Source organism: Taudactylus pleione, unplaced genomic scaffold, assembly GCF_031769625.1.
Source record: "Taudactylus pleione unplaced genomic scaffold, aTauple2 ptg000011l, whole genome shotgun sequence".
NCBI classification, from domain to species: Eukaryota; Metazoa; Chordata; class Amphibia; order Anura; family Myobatrachidae; genus Taudactylus; species Taudactylus pleione.
In genome coordinates this window covers 227740-242923 of record NW_028284414.1, presented here as the reverse complement: position 1 = coordinate 242923, position 15184 = coordinate 227740, and the positions used below count along the sequence as shown (strand labels likewise).

At 47.5% G+C, this 15184-nt stretch overlaps 1 protein-coding gene across 1 annotated transcript in view; it reads left to right on the top strand.

The window, feature by feature from the left end:
* SUSD4 (sushi domain containing 4) overlaps positions 1-15184 on the top strand; it is a 341394-nt gene that overhangs the window by 317472 nt on the left and 8738 nt on the right. The gene's annotated exons all lie outside the window — the stretch shown is intronic.

Below are 15184 nucleotides of genomic sequence, written 5' to 3'. Positions count from 1 at the left end.
CCAAAGCTGGTGGACATACCTCCATAGGACAACAGGTAACAGAGCAGTCAGCCAGGTCTCCATCTTAGAGCTCCCAGAATTACCTGAGAGCCGTCCCGTGTATAAGTCATGCACATGAGCTGGGCTGTAACAACAGTCACTCAGAAGAACATGTCCCAGTATTTCCTGCTCTTCTTATTACCAGGGCCATAGACGCCCTCTGGTGGCAATAAAAGGAAAGACATTGATAGCAGAAGGAAGTTTTATGTTATCTTTGTGATGACAAGCATGTATGTATAATATAGCGCTTGTATAGCATGTATGTATAATATAGCGCTTGTATAGCATGTCTGTATAATATAGCGCTTGTATAGCATGTCTGTATAATATAGCACTTGTATAGCATGTCTGTATAATATGCCGCTTGTATAGCATGTCTGTATAATATAGCACTTGTATAGCATGTCTATATAATATGCCGCTTGTATAGCATGTCTGTATAATATGCCCCTTGTATAGCATGTCTGTATAATATAGCGCTTGTATAGCATGTCTGTATAATATAGCGCTTGTATAGCATGTCTGTATAATACGCCGCTTGTATAGCATGTCTGTATAATATGCCGCTTGTATAGTATGTCTGTATAATATGCCGCTTGTATAGCATGTCTGTATAATATAGCGTTTGTATAGCATGTCTGTATAATATGCCGCTTGTATAGAATGTCTGTATAATATGCCCCTTGTATAGCATGTCTGTATTATATAGCGCTTGTATAGCATGTCTGTATAATATAGCGCTTGTATAGCATGTCTGTATAATACGCCGCTTGTATAGCATGTCTGTATAATATGCCGCTTGTATAGTATGTCTGTATAATATGCCGCTTGTATAGCATGTCTATATAATATAGCGTTTGTATAGCATGTCTGTATAATACGCCGCTTGTATACCATGTCTGTATAATATGCCGCTTGTATAGCATGTCTGTATAATATGCCGTTTGTATAGCATGTCTGTATAATATGCCCCTTGTATAGCATGTCTGTATAATATAGCGCTTGTATAGCATGTCTGTATAATATGCCGCTTGTATAGCATGTCTATAATATAGCGCTTGTATAGCATGTCTGTATAATATGCCGCTTGTATAGCATGTCTGTATATTATGCCGCTTGTATAGCATGTCTGTATAATATGCCGCTTGTATAGCATGTCTGTATAATATAGCGTTTGTATAGCATGTCTGTATAATACGCCGCTTGTATAGCATGTCTGTATAATATGCCGCTTGTATAGCATGTCTGTATAATATGCCGTTTGTATAGCATGTCTGTATAATATAGCGCTTGTATAGCATGTCTGTATAATACGCCGCTTGTATAGCATGTCTGTATAATATAGCGCTTGTATAGCATGTCTGTATAATATGCCGCTTGTACAGCATGTCTGTATAATATGCCGCTTGTATAGCATGTCTGTATAATATAGCGCTTGTATAGCATGTCTGTATAATATGCCGCTTGTATAGCATGTCTGTATAATATGCCGCTTGTATAGCATGTCTGTATAATACGCCGCTTGTATAGCATGTGTCTATAATACGCCGCTTGTATAGCATGTCTGTATAATACGCCGCTTGTATGGCATGTCTGTATGATACGCCGCTTGTATAGCATGTCTGTATAATACGCCGCTTGTATAGCATGTCTGTATGAGATCACAATGGCTAATTTATGCACGGCCCCTGAAACGATGTTTGAATGGTCTAGCGCGTCTGCGTTTGCCTATCTGGTTAAGTAACTGGCAAAAAAAACATTGCGTTTGCGTCTGCATTGTACCATATATGAAGCAATTACCGCCGGTCATTATACTGCTTTCACCAATTTTGCAGGCCTGATTTCCCTAGTTACTTCACAGTTCTCACATCCTGACATACATACGGCACGCTACAGTATTCCTGTTACATAGCGGCCAGCTGAGCATAGCATAGTATCCTGACATACAGGCGGCATGCTACAGTATTCCTGTTACATAGCGGCCAGCTGAGCATAGCATAGTATCCTGACATACAGGCGGCATGCTACAGTATTCCTGTTACAGAGCGGCCAGCTGAGCATAGCATAGTATCCTGACATACAGGCGGCATGCTACAGTATTACTGTTACAGAGCGGCCAGCTGAGCGTAGCATAGTATCCTGACATACAGACGGCATGCTACAGTATTCCTGTTACATAGCAGCCAGCTGAGCGTAGCATAGTATCCTGACATACAGGCGCATGCTACAGTATTCCTGTTACAGAGCGGCCATCTGAGCGTAGCATAGTATCCTGACATACAGACGGCATGCTACAGTATTCCTGTTACATAGCAGCCAGCTGAGCGTAGCATTGTATCCTGACATACAGGCGGCATGCTACAGTATTCCTGTTACAGAGCGGCCAGCTGAGCATTGCATACTGTAGTATCCTGACATACAGACGGCACGCTACAGTATTCCTGTTACAGAGCGGCCAGCTGAGCATAGCATAGTATCCTGACATACAGGCGGCATGCTACAGTGTTCCTGTTACAGAGCGGCCAGCTGAGCATAGCATAGTATCCTGACATACAGACAGCATGCTACAGTATTCCTGTTACAGAGCGGCCAGCTGAGCTTAGCATAGTATCTTGACATACAGACGGCATGCTACAGTATTCCTGTTACAGAGCGACCAGCTGAGCATAGCATAGTATCCTGACATACAGAAGGCATGCTACAGTATTCCTGTTACAGAGCGGCCAGCTGAGCGTAGCATAGTATCCTGACATACAGACGGCATGCTACAGTATTCCTGTTACATAGCGGCCAGCTGAGCTTAGCATAGTATCCTGACATACAGGCGGCATGCTACAGTATTACTGTTACAGAGCGTCCAGCTGAGCATAGCATAGTATCCTGACATACAGACGGCATGCTACAGTATTCCTGTTACATAGCGGCCAGCTGAGCATAGCAAAGTATCCTGACATACAGGCGGCATGCTACAGTATTACAGTTACAGAGCGGCCAGCTAAGCATAGCATAGTATCCTGACATACAGGCGGCATGCTACAGTATTCCTGTTACAGAGCGGCCAGCTGAGCATAGCATAGTATCCTGACATACAGGCGGCATGCTACAGTAATCCTGTTACAGAGCGGCCAGCTGAGCATAGCATAGTATCCTGACATACAGGCAGCATGCTACAGTATTCCTGTTACAGAGCGGCCAGCTGAGCATAGCATAGTATCCTGACATACAGGCGGCATGCTACAGTATTCCTGTTACAGAGCGGCCAGCTGAGCATAGCATAACATACAGGCGGCATGCTACAGTATTCCTGTTACAGAGCGGCTAGCTGAGCATAGCATAGTATCCTGACATACAGGCGGCATGCTACAGTGTTCCTGTTACAGAGCGGCCAGCTGAGCGTAGCATAGTATCCTGACATACAGACGGCATGCTACAGTATTCCTGTTACATAGCAGCCAGCTGAGCAAAGCATAGTATCCTGACATACAGACAGCATGCTACAGTATTCCTGTTACAGAGCGGCCAGCTGGGCGTAGCATAGTATCCTGACATACAGACTGCATGCTACAGTATTACTGTTACAGAGTGGCCTGCTGAGCATAGCGTAGTATCCTGACATACAGACGGCATGCTACAGTATTCCTGTTACAGAGCGGCCAGCTGAGCATAGCATAGTATCCTGACATACAGACGGCATGCTACAGTATTCCTGTTATAGAGTGGCCAGCTGAGCGTAGCATAGTATCCTTACATACAGACGGCATGCTACGTTATTCCTGTTACATAGCAGCCAGCTGAGCGTAGCATAGTATCCTGACATACAGACGGCATGCTACAGTATTCCTGTTTCAGAGCAGTCAGCTGAGCATAGCATAGTATCCTGACATACAGACAGCATGCTACAGTATTTCTGTTACAGAGTGGCCTGCTGAGCATAGCGTAGTATCCTGACATACAGACGGCATGCTACAGTATTCCTGTTACAGAGCGGCCAGCTGAGCATAGCATAGTATCCTGACATACAGGCGGCATGCTACAGTATTCCTGTTACAGAGCGGCCAGCTGAGCTTAGCATAGTATCCTGACATACAGACAGCATGCTACAGTATTCCTGTTACAGAGCGGCCAGCTGAGCTTAGCATTGTATCCTGACATACAGACGGCATGCTACAGTATTCCTGTTACAGAGTGGCCAGCTGAGCATAGCATAGTATCCTGACATACAGACGGCATGCTACAGTATTCCTGTTACAGAGCGGCCAGCTGAGCTTAGCATAGTATCCTGACATACAGACAGCATGCTACAGTATTTCTGTTACAGAGTGGCCTGCTGAGCATAGCGTAGTATCCTGACATACAGACGGCATGCTACAGTATTCCTGTTACAGAGTGGCCAGCTGAGCATAGCATAGTATCCTGACATACAGACAGCATGCTACAGTATTTCTGTTACAGAGTGGCCTGCTGAGCATAGCGTAGTATCCTGACATACAGACGGCATGCTACAGTATTCCTGTTACAGAGCGGCCAGCTGAGCATAGCATAGTATCCTGACATACAGGCGGCATGCTACAGTATTCCTGTTACAGAGCGGCCAGCTGAGCTTAGCATAGTATCCTGACATACAGACAGCATGCTACAGTATTCCTGTTACATAGCAGCCAGCTGAGCGTAGCATTGTATCCTGACATACAGACGGCATGCTACAGTATTCCTGTTACAGAGCGACCAGCTGAGCATAGCATTGTATGCTGACATACAGGCGGCATGCTACAGTATTCCTGTTACAGAGCGGCCAGCTGAGCTTAGCATAGTATCCTGACATACAGACGGCATGCTACAGTATTCCAGTTATAGAGCGGCCAGCTGAGCATAGCATTGTATCTTGACATACAGACGGCATGCTACAGTATTTCTGTTACAGAGCGGCCAGCTGAGCATAGCATAGTATCCTGACATACAGGCGGCATGCTACAGTATTCCTGTTACATAGCAGCCAGCTGAGCATAGCATAGTATCCTGACATACAGGCGGCATGCTACAGTATTCCTGTTACAAAGCGGCCAGCTGAGCATAGCATAGTATACTGACATACAGACGGCATGCTACAGTATTCCTGTTACATAGCGGCCAGCTGAGTGTAGCGTAGTATCCTGACATACAGACGGCATGCTACAGTATTCCTGTTACAGAGCGGCCAGCTGAGCATAGCATAGTATCCTGACATACAGATGGCATGCTACAGTATTCCTGTTACATAGCAGCCAGCTAAGTGTAGCATAGTATCCTGACATACAGACGGCATGCTACAGTATTCCTGTTACATAGCAGCCAGCTAAGCATAGCATAGTATCCTGACATACAGGCGGCATGCTACAGTATTCCTGTTACAGAGCGGCCAGCTGAGCGTAGCATAGTATCCTGACATACTGGCGGCATGCTACAGTATTCCTGTTACAGTGCGGCCAGCTGAGCATAGCATAGTATCCTGACATACAGGCGCCATGCTACAGTATTCCTGTTACATAGCGGCCAGCTGAGCGTAGCATAGTATCCTGACATACAGGCGGCATGCTACAGTATTCCTGTTACAGAGTGGCCAGCTGAGCATAGCATAGTATCCTGACATACAGGCGGCATGCTACAGTATTCCTGTTACATAGCGGCCAGCTGAGCATAGCATAGTATCCTGACATACAGACGGCATGCTACAGTATTCCTGTTACAGAGCGGCCAGCTGAGCATAGCATAGTATCCTGACATACAGACAGCATGCTACAGTATTCCTGTTACAGAGCGGCCAGCTGAGCATAGCATAGTCTCCTGACATACAGACGGCATGCTACAGTATTCCTGTTACAGAGCGGCCAGCTGAGCATAGCGTAGTATCCTGACATACAGGCGGCATGCTACAGTATTCCTGTTACATAGCAGCCAGCTGAGCGTAGCATAGTTTCCTGACATACAGACGGCATGCTACAGTATTCCTGTTACAGAGCAGCCAGCTGAGAATAGCATAGTATCCTGACATACAGGCGGCATGCTACAGTATTCCTGTTACAGAGCGGCCAGCTGAGCGTAGCATAGTATCCTGACATACAGACGGCATGCTACAGTATTTCTGTTACAGAGCGGCCAGCTGAGCGTAGCATAGTGTCCTGACATATAGACGGCATGCTACAGTATTCCTGTTACAGAGCGGCCAGCTGAGCATAGCATAGTATCCTGACATACAAGCTGCATGCTACAGTATTCCTGTTACAGAGCGGCCAGCTGAGCATAGCATAGTATCCTGACATACAGGCGGCATGCTACAGTATTCCTGTTACAGAGCGGCCAGCTGAGCATAGCATAGTATCCTGACATACAGACGGCATGCTACAGTATTCCTGTAACAGAGCGGCCAGCTGAGCATAGCATAGTATCCTGACATACAGGCGGCATGCTAAGGTAATCCTGTTACAGAGCGGCCAGCTGAGCATAGCATATTATCCTGACATACAGGCAGCATGCTACAGTATTCCTGTTACAGAGTGGCCAGCTGAGCATAGCATAGTATCCTGACATACAGGCGGCATGCTACAGTATTCCTGTTACAGAGCGGCCAGCTGAGCATAGCATAACATACAGGCGGCATGCTACAGTATTCCTGTTACAGAGCGGCTAGCTGAGCATAGCATAGTATCCTGACATACAGGCGGCATCCTACAGTGTTCCTGTTACAGAGCGGCCAGCTGAGCGTAGCATAGTATCCTGACATACAGACGGCATGCTACAGTATTCCTGTTACAGAGCGGCCAGCTGAGCATAGCATAGTATCCTGACATACAGACGGCATGCTACAGTATTCCTGTTACATAGCAGCCAGCTGAGCAAAGCATAGTATCCTGACATACAGACAGCATGCTACAGTATTCCTGTTACAGAGCGGCCAGCTGGGCGTAGCATAGTATCCTGACATACAGACGGCATGCTACAGTATTACTGTTACAGAGTGGCCTGCTGAGCATAGCGTAGTATCCTGACATACAGACGGCATGCTACAGTATTCCTGTTACAGAGCGGCCAGCTGAGCATAGCATAGTATCCTGACATACAGACGGCATGCTACAGTATTCCTGTTATAGAGCGGCCAGCTGAGCGTAGCATAGTATCCTTACATACAGACGGCATGCTACAGTATTCCTGTTACATAGCAGCCAGCTGAGCATAGCATAGTATCCTGACATACAGACGGCATGCTACAGTATTCCTGTTACAGAGCAGTCAGCTGAGCATAGCATAGTATCCTGAGATACAGACGGCATGCTACAGTATTCCTGTTACAGAGTGGCCTGCTGAGCATAGCGTAGTATCCTGACATACAGACGGCATGCTACAGTATTCCTGTTACAGAGCGGCCAGCTGAGCATAGCATAGTATCCTGACATACAGGCGGCATGCTACAGTATTCCTGTTACAGAGCGGCCAGCTGAGCATAGCATAGTATCCTGACATACAGACAGCATGCTACAGTATTCCTGTTACAGAGCGGCCAGCTGAGCATAGCATAGTATCCTGACATACAGACAGCATGCTACAGTATTCCTGTTACAGAGCGGCCAGCTGAGCATAGCATAGTATCCTGACATACAGGCGGCATGCTACAGTATTCCTGTTACAGAGCGGCCTGCTGAGCATAGCATAGTATCCTGACATACAGACGGCATGCTACAGTATTCCTGTTACAGAGCGGCCAGCTGAGCATAGCATAGTATCCTGACATACAGGCGGCATGCTACAGTATTCCTGTTACAGAGCGGCCAGCTAAGCATAGCATAGTATCCTGACATACAGACGGCATGCTACAGTATTCCAGTTATAGAGCGGCCAGCTGTGCATAGCATAGTATCCTGACATAGAGACGGCATGCTACAGTATTCCTGTTACATAGCGGTCAGCTGAGCATAGCATAGTATCCTGATATACAGACGGCATGCTACAGTATTCCTGTTATAGAGCGGCCAGCTGAGCATAGCATAGTATCCTGACATACAGACGGCATGCTACAGTATTCCTGTTACAGAGCGGCCAGCTGAGCGTAGCATAGTATCCTGACATACAGACGGCATGCGACAGTATTCCTGTTACATAGCGGCCAGCTGAGCGTAGCATAGTATCCTGACATACAGGCGGCATGCTACAGTATTCCTGTTATAGAGCGGCCAGCTGAGCGTAGCATAGTATCCTGACATACAGACAGCATGCTACAGTATTCCTGTTACAGAGCGGCCAGCTGAGCGCAGCATAGTATCCTGACATACAGACGGCATGCTACAGTATTCCTGTTACAGAGCGGCCAGCTGAGCATAGCATAGTATCCTGACATACAGACGGCATGCTACAGTATTCCTGTTACATAGCAGCCAGCTGAGCAAAGCGTAGTATCCTGACATACAGACGGCATGCTACAGTATTCCTGTTACAGAGCGGCCAGCTGAGCATAGCATAGTATCCTGACATACAGACGGCATGCTACAGTATTCCTGTTATAGAGCGGCCAGCTGAGCGTAGCATAGTATCCTTACATACAGACGGCATGCTACAGTATTCCTGTTACATAGCAGCCAGCTGAGCGTAGCATAGTATCCTGACATACAGACGGCATGCTACAGTATTCCTGTTACAGAGCAGTCAGCTGAGCATAGCATAGTATCCTGAGATACAGACGGCATGCTACAGTATTCCTGTTACAGAGTGGCCTGCTGAGCATAGCGTAGTATCCTGACATACAGACGGCATGCTACAGTATTCCTGTTACAGAGCGGCCAGCTGAGCATAGCATAGTATCCTGACATACAGGCGGCATGCTACAGTATTCCTGTTACAGAGCGGCCAGCTGAGCATAGCATAGTATCCTGACATACAGACAGCATGCTACAGTATTCCTGTTACAGAGCGGCCAGCTGAGCATAGCATAGTATCCTGACATACAGACAGCATGCTACAGTATTCCTGTTACAGAGCGGCCAGCTGAGCATAGCATAGTATCCTGACATACAGGCGGCATGCTACAGTATTCCTGTTACAGAGCGGCCTGCTGAGCATAGCATAGTATCCTGACATACAGACGGCATGCTACAGTATTCCTGTTACAGAGCGGCCAGCTGAGCATAGCATAGTATCCTGACATACAGGCGGCATGCTACAGTATTCCTGTTACAGAGCGGCAAGCTAAGCATAGCATAGTATCCTGACATACAGACGGCATGCTACAGTATTCCAGTTATAGAGCGGCCAGCTGTGCATAGCATAGTATCCTGACATAGAGGCGGCATGCTACAGTATTCCTGTTACATAGCGGTCAGCTGAGCATAGCATAGTATCCTGATATACAGACGGCATGCTACAGTATTCCTGTTACAGAGCGGCCAGCTGAGCATAGCATAGTATCCTGACATACAGACGGCATGCTACAGTATTCCTGTTACAGAGCGGCCAGCTGAGCGTAGCATAGTATCCTGACATACAGACGGCATGCGACAGTATTCCTGTTACATAGCTGCCAGCTGAGCGAAGCATAGTATCCTGACATACAGGCGGCATGCTACCGTATTCCTGTTATAGAGCGGCCAGCTGAGCGTAGCATAGTATCCTGACATACAGACAGCATGCTACAGTATTCCTGTTACAGAGCGGCCAGCTGAGCACAGCATAGTATCCTGACATACAGACGGCACGCTACAGTATTCCTGTTACAGAGCGGCCAGCTGAGCATAGCATAGTATCCTGACATACAGGCGGTATGCTACAGTATTACTGTTATAGAGTGGCCAGCTGAGCATAGCATAGTATCCTGACATACAGACGGCATGCTACAGTATTCCTGTTACATAGCAGCCAGCTGAGCAAAGCATAGTATCCTGACATACAGACAGCATGCTACAGTATTACTGTTACAGAGCGGCCAGTTGGGCGTAGCATAGTATCCTGACATACAGACGGCATGCGACAGTATTCCTGTTACATAGCTGCCAGCTGAGCATAGCATAGTATCCTGACATACAGACAGCATGCTACAGTATTTCTGTTACAGAGTGGCCTGCTGAGCATAGCGTAGTATCCTGACATACAGACGGCATGCTACAGTATTCCTGTTACAGAGCGGCCAGCTGAGCATAGCATAGTATCCTGACATACAGGCGGCATGCTACAGTATTCCTGTTACAGAGCGGCCAGCTGAGCTTAGCATAGTATCCTGACATACAGACAGCATGCTACAGTATTCCTGTTACAGAGCGGCCAGCTGAGCTTAGCATTGTATCCTGACATACAGACGGCATGCTACAGTATTCCTGTTACAGAGCGGCCAGCTGAGCATAGCATAGTATCCTGACATACAGACGGCATGCTACAGTATTCCTGTTACAGAGCGGCCAGCTGAGCTTAGCATAGTATCCTGACATACAGACAGCATGCTACAGTATTTCTGTTACAGAGTGGCCTGCTGAGCATAGCGTAGTATCCTGACATACAGACGGCATGCTACAGTATTCCTGTTACAGAGTGGCCAGCTGAGCATAGCATAGTATCCTGACATACAGACAGCATGCTACAGTATTTCTGTTACAGAGTGGCCTGCTGAGCATAGCGTAGTATCCTGACATACAGACGGCATGCTACAGTATTCCTGTTACAGAGCGGCCAGCTGAGCATAGCATAGTATCCTGACATACAGGCGGCATGCTACAGTATTCCTGTTACAGAGCGGCCAGCTGAGCTTAGCATAGTATCCTGACATACAGACAGCATGCTACAGTATTCCTGTTACATAGCAGCCAGCTGAGCGTAGCATTGTATCCTGACATACAGACGGCATGCTACAGTATTCCTGTTACAGAGCGACCAGCTGAGCATAGCATTGTATGCTGACATACAGGCGGCATGCTACAGTATTCCTGTTACAGAGCGGCCAGCTGAGCTTAGCATAGTATCCTGACATACAGACGGCATGCTACAGTATTCCAGTTATAGAGCGGCCAGCTGAGCATAGCATTGTATCTTGACATACAGACGGCATGCTACAGTATTTCTGTTACAGAGCGGCCAGCTGAGCATAGCATAGTATCCTGACATACAGGCGGCATGCTACAGTATTCCTGTTACATAGCAGCCAGCTGAGCATAGCATAGTATCCTGACATACAGGCGGCATGCTACAGTATTCCTGTTACAAAGCGGCCAGCTGAGCATAGCATAGTATACTGACATACAGACGGCATGCTACAGTATTCCTGTTACATAGCGGCCAGCTGAGTGTAGCGTAGTATCCTGACATACAGACGGCATGCTACAGTATTCCTGTTACAGAGCGGCCAGCTGAGCATAGCATAGTATCCTGACATACAGATGGCATGCTACAGTATTCCTGTTACATAGCAGCCAGCTAAGTGTAGCATAGTATCCTGACATACAGACGGCATGCTACAGTATTCCTGTTACATAGCAGCCAGCTAAGCATAGCATAGTATCCTGACATACAGGCGGCATGCTACAGTATTCCTGTTACAGAGCGGCCAGCTGAGCGTAGCATAGTATCCTGACATACAGGCGGCATGCTACAGTATTCCTGTTACAGTGCGGCCAGCTGAGCATAGCATAGTATCCTGACATACAGGCGCCATGCTACAGTATTCCTGTTACATAGCGGCCAGCTGAGCGTAGCATAGTATCCTGACATACAGGCGGCATGCTACAGTATTCCTGTTACAGAGTGGCCAGCTGAGCATAGCATAGTATCCTGACATACAGGCGGCATGCTACAGTATTCCTGTTACATAGCGGCCAGCTGAGCATAGCATAGTATCCTGACATACAGACGGCATGCTACAGTATTCCTGTTACAGAGCGGCCAGCTGAGCATAGCATAGTATCCTGACATACAGACAGCATGCTACAGTATTCCTGTTACAGAGCGGCCAGCTGAGCATAGCATAGTCTCCTGACATACAGACGGCATGCTACAGTATTCCTGTTACAGAGCGGCCAGCTGAGCATAGCGTAGTATCCTGACATACAGGCGGCATGCTACAGTATTCCTGTTACATAGCAGCCAGCTGAGCGTAGCATAGTTTCCTGACATACAGACGGCATGCTACAGTATTCCTGTTACAGAGCAGCCAGCTGAGAATAGCATAGTATCCTGACATACAGGCGGCATGCTACAGTATTCCTGTTACAGAGCGGCCAGCTGAGCGTAGCATAGTATCCTGACATACAGACGGCATGCTACAGTATTTCTGTTACAGAGCGGCCAGCTGAGCGTAGCATAGTGTCCTGACATATAGACGGCATGCTACAGTATTCCTGTTACAGAGCGGCCAGCTGAGCATAGCATAGTATCCTGACATACAAGCTGCATGCTACAGTATTCCTGTTACAGAGCGGCCAGCTGAGCATAGCATAGTATCCTGACATACAGGCGGCATGCTACAGTATTCCTGTTACAGAGCGGCCAGCTGAGCATAGCATAGTATCCTGACATACAGACGGCATGCTACAGTATTCCTGTTACAGAGCGGCCAGCTGAGCATAGCATAGTATCCTGACATACAGGCGGCATGCTAAGGTAATCCTGTTACAGAGCGGCCAGCTGAGCATAGCATATTATCCTGACATACAGGCAGCATGCTACAGTATTCCTGTTACAGAGTGGCCAGCTGAGCATAGCATAGTATCCTGACATACAGGCGGCATGCTACAGTATTCCTGTTACAGAGCGGCCAGCTGAGCATAGCATAACATACAGGCGGCATGCTACAGTATTCCTGTTACAGAGCGGCTAGCTGAGCATAGCATAGTATCCTGACATACAGGCGGCATCCTACAGTGTTCCTGTTACAGAGCGGCCAGCTGAGTGTAGCATAGTATCCTGACATACAGACGGCATGCTACAGTATTCCTGTTACAGAGCGGCCAGCTGAGCATAGCATAGTATCCTGACATACAGACGGCATGCTACAGTATTCCTGTTACATAGCAGCCAGCTGAGCAAAGCATAGTATCCTGACATACAGACAGCATGCTACAGTATTCCTGTTACAGAGCGGCCAGCTGGGCGTAGCATAGTATCCTGACATACAGACGGCATGCTACAGTATTACTGTTACAGAGTGGCCTGCTGAGCATAGCGTAGTATCCTGACATACAGACGGCATGCTACAGTATTCCTGTTACAGAGCGGCCAGCTGAGCATAGCATAGTATCCTGACATACAGACGGCATGCTACAATATTCCTGTTATAGAGCGGCCAGCTGAGCGTAGCATAGTATCCTTACATACAGACGGCATGCTACAGTATTCCTGTTACATAGCAGCCAGCTGAGCATAGCATAGTATCCTGACATACAGACGGCATGCTACAGTATTCCTGTTACAGAGCAGTCAGCTGAGCATAGCATAGTATCCTGAGATACAGACGGCATGCTACAGTATTCCTGTTACAGAGTGGCCTGCTGAGCATAGCGTAGTATCCTGACATACAGACGGCATGCTACAGTATTCCTGTTACAGAGCGGCCAGCTGAGCATAGCATAGTATCCTGACATACAGGCGGCATGCTACAGTATTCCTGTTACAGAGCGGCCAGCTGAGCATAGCATAGTATCCTGACATACAGACAGCATGCTACAGTATTCCTGTTACAGAGCGGCCAGCTGAGCATAGCATAGTATCCTGACATACAGACAGCATGCTACAGTATTCCTGTTACAGAGCGGCCAGCTGAGCATAGCATAGTATCCTGACATACAGGCGGCATGCTACAGTATTCCTGTTACAGAGCGGCCTGCTGAGCATAGCATAGTATCCTGACATACAGACGGCATGCTACAGTATTCCTGTTACAGAGCGGCCAGCTGAGCATAGCATAGTATCCTGACATACAGACGGCATGCTACAGTATTCCTGTTACAGAGTGGCCTGCTGAGCATAGCGTAGTATCCTGACATACAGACGGCATGCTACAGTATTCCTGTTACAGAGCGGCCAGCTGAGCATAGCATAGTATCCTGACATACAGGCGGCATGCTACAGTATTCCTGTTACAGAGCGGCCAGCTGAGCATAGCATAGTATCCTGACATACAGGCGGCATGCTACAGTATTCCTGTTACAGAGCGGCCAGCTGAGCATAGCATAACATACAGGCGGCATGCTACAGTATTCCTGTTACAGAGCGGCTAGCTGAGCATAGCATAGTATCCTGACATACAGGCGGCATCCTACAGTGTTCCTGTTACAGAGCGGCCAGCTGAGCGTAGCATAGTATCCTGACATACAGACGGCATGCTACAGTATTCCTGTTACAGAGCGGCCAGCTGAGCATAGCATAGTATCCTGACATACAGACGGCATGCTACAGTATTCCTGTTACATAGCAGCCAGCTGAGCAAAGCATAGTATCCTGACATACAGACAGCATGCTACAGTATTCCTGTTACAGAGCGGCCAGCTGGGCGTAGCATAGTATCCTGACATACAGACGGCATGCTACAGTATTACTGTTACAGAGTGGCCTGCTGAGCATAGCGTAGTATCCTGACATACAGACGGCATGCTACAGTATTCCTGTTACAGAGCGGCCAGCTGAGCATAGCATAGTATCCTGACATACAGACGGCATGCTACAATATTCCTGTTATAGAGCGGCCAGCTGAGCGTAGCATAGTATCCTTACATACAGACGGCATGCTACAGTATTCCTGTTACATAGCAGCCAGCTGAGCATAGCATAGTATCCTGACATACAGACGGCATGCTACAGTATTCCTGTTACAGAGCAGTCAGCTGAGCATAGCATAGTATCCTGAGATACAGACGGCATGCTACAGTATTCCTGTTACAGAGTGGCCTGCTGAGCATAGCGTAGTATCCTGACATACAGACGGCATGCTACAGTATTCCTGTTACAGAGCGGCCAGCTGAGCATAGCATAGTATCCTGACATACAGGCGGCATGCTACAGTATTCCTGTTACAGAGCGGCCAGCTGAGCATAGCATAGTATCCTGACATACAGACAGCATGCTACAGTATTCCTGTTACAGAGCGGCCAGCTGAGCATAGCATAGTATCCTGACATACAGACAGCATGCTACAGTATTCCTGTTA